The sequence below is a fragment of the Odontomachus brunneus genome, unplaced genomic scaffold (genome assembly GCF_010583005.1).
Source record: "Odontomachus brunneus isolate Ranch 3 - 2012 unplaced genomic scaffold, Obru_v1 Obru_scaffold_114, whole genome shotgun sequence".
In the NCBI taxonomy this organism is placed as follows: Eukaryota; Metazoa; Arthropoda; class Insecta; order Hymenoptera; family Formicidae; genus Odontomachus; species Odontomachus brunneus.
In genome coordinates this window covers 1,060,775-1,066,722 of record NW_022639564.1, presented here as the reverse complement: position 1 = coordinate 1,066,722, position 5,948 = coordinate 1,060,775, and positions in this window count along the sequence as shown.

Below are 5,948 nucleotides of genomic sequence, written 5' to 3'. Positions count from 1 at the left end.
GGGACACCGCGTATTGCTCACGTATAGACGAGACAGTGTGAGTCAAGCGTTTTCTTAGTGTGTGTCACACGTATTTTAGGACGGCATTTCTGTCCAGACGTCTTATAATGCTATTTCTCTCGTTCTTACGTTTGCGATAGAGGATGGAAGATCGCCGCGACTCCCACCACTATTCCCTCTCCAAGCGTCCGACGATCGTATACCGCTAGCTCCCTCCGCCACTCCGTACTGCTCATGGCTCACCTACACGCAGCAGTGTATGAGTGACGCGTTATCGTGTGCGAGTCACACGGATATTCGGACGGCATTAACGCCGGTGCGTGTAGTACCGCCAGCGGTACGAGGTGACGCTACAATTTTTCAGCTGTGGCGCGTGCGGGATCTCGGGAAATGAGGAAGATTCACAAACTCGTATTTTTGCTATACATAAAAATACAAAATATATTTTTTCGCGGATTATATCACAGAGAATATGTTAGCCGACTCGACTAGACTATATCTCAGTCTTCTCCCTTCTTCTTCCCTGTCCGTGTCGTTCGTTGATTGGCCGACTATCTCCTTTTCGGTAGAATTGCGGCTAATTGGTCGGTCACGCGTTAGTATCTCTAGATGACGCCACATACTCCCTCACGTGCCGAAGCTTCCAGCTATGGCGCGAATTTTGCTCGTTTCCCGGAATACATCTTGGGTTGTTCGCTCCGCAACTTGGAAGGTTGACCATTTGGTTCCCATGGTTTCGTACTCGGCGAACGTCTCTGAAAATGCTGGTTTCAGTCTTTGAATTGGGATGTTGGTTGCTTCCCTTTTCATGTGTATCTGAAATAGAGAATCTGAAATTCTTCGAAGAATTACTGATGAATACGTGTAGATCTTGGTGGGTTTTCGCTGGTGAAGTATTTTGCGGGTAGTCTGATCGTTGTACCATAGACTACTCAGATAGCACGATGAATTCTTTAAGTATTCCTAAAGTTTTCTCCTTTCCTGAATTGTACTTCCTTAGGAATTCGTAGAAGAATACTATAAGAATGATTTAGGAAGTTGCATGCACCATGATTGCAGTTCCTCAGAACTTTTTAGAGTATTCATATAATTACTTCAACTCAAAAAGATTTCTTCGGATTTAATAAATTTTATTGTCTCCACATCCATTTGATGTCATTTTGACATCAACCAACGAATCATTTTTCGCTGGATACTATACTGTTATAACTGTTATACTGTTATATATACTGTTCTAACTGAGCTTTAAATGTAAGTAAAGCGCACTTTCAAATATGTAATTCAAAATCTAAAAATAAATGGCTTCCAAATAATGCGATTGAGTTTGTTAGAACTATATATGGATTTTAGAAACATGAATACAAACTTAAGGATAAAATATACTTCGCATAAATATACTTATTATTGATACAGGTGAAAATTTTATATATCAAAAGTTATTTTAATACCAATTTCCTCTCTTTGCTCTATTATATAAAACTATATAATTAATTCCACAAAATATAAATAACTGCAAATTACAATAAATTAAACAATTTATATGTAAATATGTAAATTAATTATTATACACTTACTGGCATGTACTGAATATAGGCGCAAAAAGTAATTACTATAAACAAAACATTTGTAAGGGCTAATGCAAATGAACGAGACATAAGCGTCATAGTTGTAGACGTAAAATAAAGCAGAGAAAAACGTAAATCATGAAAGGCTACTAGTCTTACGCTTACGTTTTTCTCTGCCTTACTTTACGATTACGACGCTTACGTCTCGTTCTCTGCCTTAGTCTTAATTCCTCATGAATTCTCAAAGTTTTCTAGGAATTAAGTTGCAAAGTATTCGCTACAATGAAGTCCTAAGGAATATTTCAAGACGAACTTATTGTGGTCAATTCTTCAAGAATTCTTCGTGTATTCATTTTTCTAATTCTATATCTATTCTTTAAAATGAATTCTCTAGGAACTTCTGTTCATCTCTATGTTATCTGGGTAGTTCTGCCAATGTAGTAAATGATTCTGCTTTATGTCTTCTTTAATGCTGGTGCGTAAGCCCAGAAGTACTAAAGGTGATGCTTGTATCCAATTTTTATCTTGATGACAATGGATTGCAGTTTTTAATGACCTGTGCCATCTTTCGATGATTCCGTTTGTCTCCAGGTGATATACTAAGATTTTTTTGCGTTGGCTTCCCATCATTTGCGTTAGCGCGTTAAACAACTGGGATTCAAATTGTTTTTCTTGGTCCGTTGTTATCGTTATAGGTACACCAAAATGTGCTATCCAGCCGTTTAATATAGCTACTGTATCTGCTGATATGTCTTGTACGGGTGCTGCTTCAGGCCATCTCGTGAAACGGTCGATTAATATTACACAGTACCGATAGTTTTTGATGTTCGGTAATGGTTCGATTATGTCAACATGTATATGATCAAATCGTCCTTCTGATATGGGAATATGTTCCGGAATGGTGTTGTTGTGTCTGTGAATTTTATTTTGTTGACAGGAATGACAAGCTCTTGCCCAATTGGTAATTTCCTTGTTCATTCTTGGCCATACAAAATGTTGACTGATCATTAATCGTGTTGCTCGATCGCTCGGATGAGCCAATGCATGGGTAGAGACAAACAGTTTTCTTCTCATATTCCTTGATATACAGGGTATAGCAAAAGTACCGGAACGGCAAGATAACTCGACGGGGAAGCATTTTAGAGAAAAATGTTTCAGACAAAAGTTGTAAGGCTTAAAAAAACGCATTCAACGATAGTAGTTATTTGACATAGGATGGCGTGGCCAAGGTCAGAACAAGGTCAACTTTGCTTTTTTAAATAGAAACACATATTTTTTATTATGGCATTTTATTCAACGTAAAAACGCAAACAACTTTTGCTTGAAAAAATTTTTTATACGGCCTCTATTTTCTAAGATATTTACGTAAATATCTACAAGATTATTAGTTTCAATAATTTTTTACTCGAATTCTATCAACTTTAGCGGAAAATATAAAGAGATAAAAATTGTATATTTTGTTCTCATAGAGCTCTGAGAATTTTTTCAGAATTTTATATTAACTTTTTAGTACTTCATTTTCTTACATTTTCTTGAAGTACTAAAAAGTTAACACAAAATTCTGAAAAAATTCACAGAGCTCTATGAAAACAAAATAAGCAATTTTTATTTCTTCATATTTTCCGCTGAAGTTGATAGAATTCAAGTAAAAAATTATTGAAACCAATAATCTTGTAGATATTTATTTTTTTTCTTTGTAGATCTTGTAAATATCTTAGAAAATAGAGGTCGTATAAAAAATTTTTCAAGTAAAAGTTGTTTGCGTTTTTACGTTGAATAAAATGCCGTAATAAAAAATATGTGTTTCTATTTAAAGAAGCAAAGTTGACCTTGTTCTGACCTTGGCGACGCCATCCTATGTCAAATAACTACTATCGTTGAATGCGTTTCTTTAAGCCTTACAACTTTTGTCTGAAACATTTTTCTCTAAAATGCTCCCCCGCCGAGTTATCTTGCCATTCCGGTACTTTTGCTATACTCTGTATACGGTCTGGCTTCTTCCGTGTTGACATCACAGTATATTGTTTTATCGGTATCGCCTATTCTGTATTCCCTGAGTTGAAGTGACGATTTTCCGGATTCAAGTAACTGTCGTAACTCCTCATCTTGTTCTTGTGCTTCTGCCAGTTCTTCCGTTGATAAAATAATTGGAGCATCGATTGTTTCTATGCGTGAGAATGCATCCTTATTTTCTTCTCCCGCGACATGCGTGATGTTAGTTATGAACTGATGTAACTCAAGTGTCGAAGTTGTCGAGGTGATGCTTTTTCCGTTCTTTGATTAAAAGCGTAAGTTAGAGTCTTACGATCTGTTTCGATTTTCAGCTTACGTTCTTTGACTGTCTAAAAAACTTTATTCCGAAATATATAGCTAATAATTCTCTGTCGTGCGCACTGTATTTCTGCTGCTGTGAAAGCTTCTTCGAAAAGAAACCCAACGGCTGCCATTTTCCGTTTTGCAGTTGTTCAAGACTGGCGCCTATTGCGTGTCCAATGCATCTGCCGTTAATGTCAATTGTACGCCTGCGATCGGATATACTAACAACGTTGCGTGCGCCAATTGAGGTTTTGTTTCCTCGAACGCTTTCTTGCTGTAGGGAGTCCAGCTAATAGGTCTTCGGTCCTTCCGTGCTCCTTCCAATATTGCATATAAAGATGTCTGTGCCTGTGTCCGAGCTGCATGTGGTATAAACCTGCAGTAAAAGTTCACAATTCCCAAAAATCGTCTTAACTCCGTCCGATCTTTTGGAAGCTGATACTTCTTCAACGCTTCTACCCGTTTTTTCAGCAGCTGAGTGCCATACTTGTCAACCGCATATCCCAAGTACTCCATCTCTTGTTCGCCTAAAACGAATTTCGCGACGTTAATTGCTACCCCGTGTTTCTGCAAGCGATCTAAAACCTGCCGCAAATACCTCCGATGTTGGTCCTCATCTACAGATGCTATAATTATGTCGTCGATATATCCGTGGTAAAAATCTAGCCCTTGCAGTATAGTGTCCATGTACCTTTGGAAAGTCTGCGCCGCGTTTCTCAATCCAAATGGCATCCTTACAAATTCGAATAATTCGAAGGGCGTTGTAATTGCTGTTTTTGGTATATCCTCTGGCGCTACTGGTATTTGATAGTAAGCTTTAATCGAACCTAAGCTCGAAAAAATCTTGGCTCTGGAAAACCTGTTGGCGAAATCCTGAATATGCAGTATTGGATAACGGTCGGGAACGGTTATTGCATTCAGTCGACGGTAATCACCGCACGGCCTTCAGTTTCCGTCCTTCTTACTCACCATATGTAACGGACTTGCCCATTGACTAGCAGAGTCGGCAAATGCCTTGTGCCATCATCAACTCCAATCGGTCGACTTTTTCCAACTCAGATGATAATCTTCGTGAGTTTTCACGAATACATATTCGAACACATATTCGTCCTTTTGTCTCGATGTGGTACATTATATCGTGTTCCTGACTCGCACGTACCCTGGGACGTGTTATATCGGCGAATGCTCGTAGCACATCTTGATATTTGCTTGTCGCGTTAATAGTAGATACTGTCGGTGTGCTCAATCGTGTGATCCTTCCGTAGGAGTGTAGTTTCGTCTTGCCATCCATTACCCAGATAGTCACTTGTCTATAAAGTTGCCGTTAAGTTGCTGAGAACCGTTGAAGCAATTATTTTCGAAAAAGTAGGGACAAGGTGCTTCTACATTATATTCGTTGGATTGTGCTCACGTGTATTCTTCATGAGTCGACAGCAAGTTGACAGCAATATGACGACGGGAGCGGTGCATTTGGACACAGCCAATCACAGCACCGTGTGATTAGAGACATTTGTAGGATCCCTTGGAACAGCGACTTGTGATTGGACTGAGTCCAATTGCCCCGTGTCCAACTGATATACACCCTATGACGACAACGATTGCTTAAATATGAATAATGTGCATACGATGGCATATTGTAATCATATGCACATCATTCATATTTAAGCAATTGTTGTCGTCATGTTACTGTCAACTTGCTGTCGACTCATGAAGAATACACGTGAGTACTCCAACGAACATAATGTAGAAGCACCTAATCATACTAAGAAATACTGAAAAATTATTAGTGATTAAGTATTACCAGTAATTCAGTAACTTTTGGCCAGTGCTTAATTTCTGGTGAATACTGATAATAAAATCACTGTTAAATATTGATAGTAATCAAATACTAAGAATTATTGTGCAAAGATGAAAAATGAGAAAATCATAATATTTAAAAAATATATTTATAATTCCTAATTTTCTCATATCTCATAAACCACTAGGTATCGAAGATTGTCAACACATACTCTAAACTTTCGTGAATCCTCCTCTCGATAATTTCGATCCCAAGCAGTATATCACCGA